Raw genomic sequence first — 1,303 nt, 5'->3', positions numbered from 1 at the left:
CTTGCGTAATCAAGTGCACTTAAGGTGATATGGTCCATCTCTGACAGTCCGAACCGACTGAGAGGGAGGGGCCACAGGCGTCAGGGGTCTCCTCCAAATGTGAGCAGTAAAGTCAGACGGCTTCACGTTAAATACACTTTTTAAATCACCTGACCATCGGGAACTTATTGATATTTTGTTGGATTGAGATGTACTTTGGTGTAGTTCGGTCTGACGAGATTAAGAGCGACTGGCTGCAGATGTTACTAATTATTTGGACATGTGTGTGCGTGTCCCTTGGAGCCGGCGCAAATCTCCTTGGCACCCTTTGTTGAAGACCTAGATTCTCGAGAAGAACGGGTTAATCCCAGGCTGCCTAACATCTGGACTTCATCAAATCAATCCCGTAACAGAACATCAACATTTAGAACAAGCGTCAACCTCTAGGTCATTAGTAATAATACTAAAAAAAACGTTCCAATGAAAAATGTATGGGGATGAGGGGCATTCATGGTGGTGTTAATGCTTGTCACACATTGACACAAATGGCCTGCTGCTCCTGTGTGTAACTCAACATAATGGACAGAAAATGCAGTGTGTAACTAGAGTTGGGATCACACCAGCCCTGACTTCCTACCCCCCTACTTCCGGGGCCTTGCTCGGACTGCTCCGACCTTTGATCTTTCATTTTGATCTCAACTTACACACCTGTAAAGTTTTGGGACCGCCTCGCTATCGTGGTGACAAAGTCTGTCCGCAGACAAGTTGTCTGCCGCCTTGCAGTCAGTTATCATGCATCTCCGTGCAATGAACAAGTTTAAAGTTCAAAGTGAAGTGGTCTTGCCAGTTTGGGTTTGAATTAAAAAATTAAAAGTAATTGGGTTCTTATTTTTAGACAATCTAGTGTGACAACTTACCCGCCGATGGGGCAACTTGTCACAAGTGCACATTCTCTATTCAACAGTTACAACTCCGTAAAGAGATAAGATATGAAAATGTTATGAATACAACATATGTTCCCGGGACTTCCTTCTTTCATTTGCCATGTATACCATCATGATGTATGTAGCGTGACAACATCCCCCGCTTCCGCTCTACTCCTTGACTAGGTTATCTCCCACAAAACCAAAACATGTAACACTGGTCCAAGTGAATGCACCACTTGTCAGAGACAACATATTTAATAGATGTAAAACTTTCCAAAGGGTGCCGATTCATCTACAAAAACGGATGCGGAACGTGCCAACACGCTGCACAGAGCCGTGTGATGTCACTTAACTTTGCCTCTGCCAAACGCTGAGTGTAAAAAAAGATGCCAAGCTCA

This window comes from Etheostoma cragini, chromosome 19, assembly GCF_013103735.1.
Source record: "Etheostoma cragini isolate CJK2018 chromosome 19, CSU_Ecrag_1.0, whole genome shotgun sequence".
In the NCBI taxonomy this organism is placed as follows: Eukaryota; Metazoa; Chordata; class Actinopteri; order Perciformes; family Percidae; genus Etheostoma; species Etheostoma cragini.
This window is presented reverse-complemented; position numbering follows the sequence as displayed.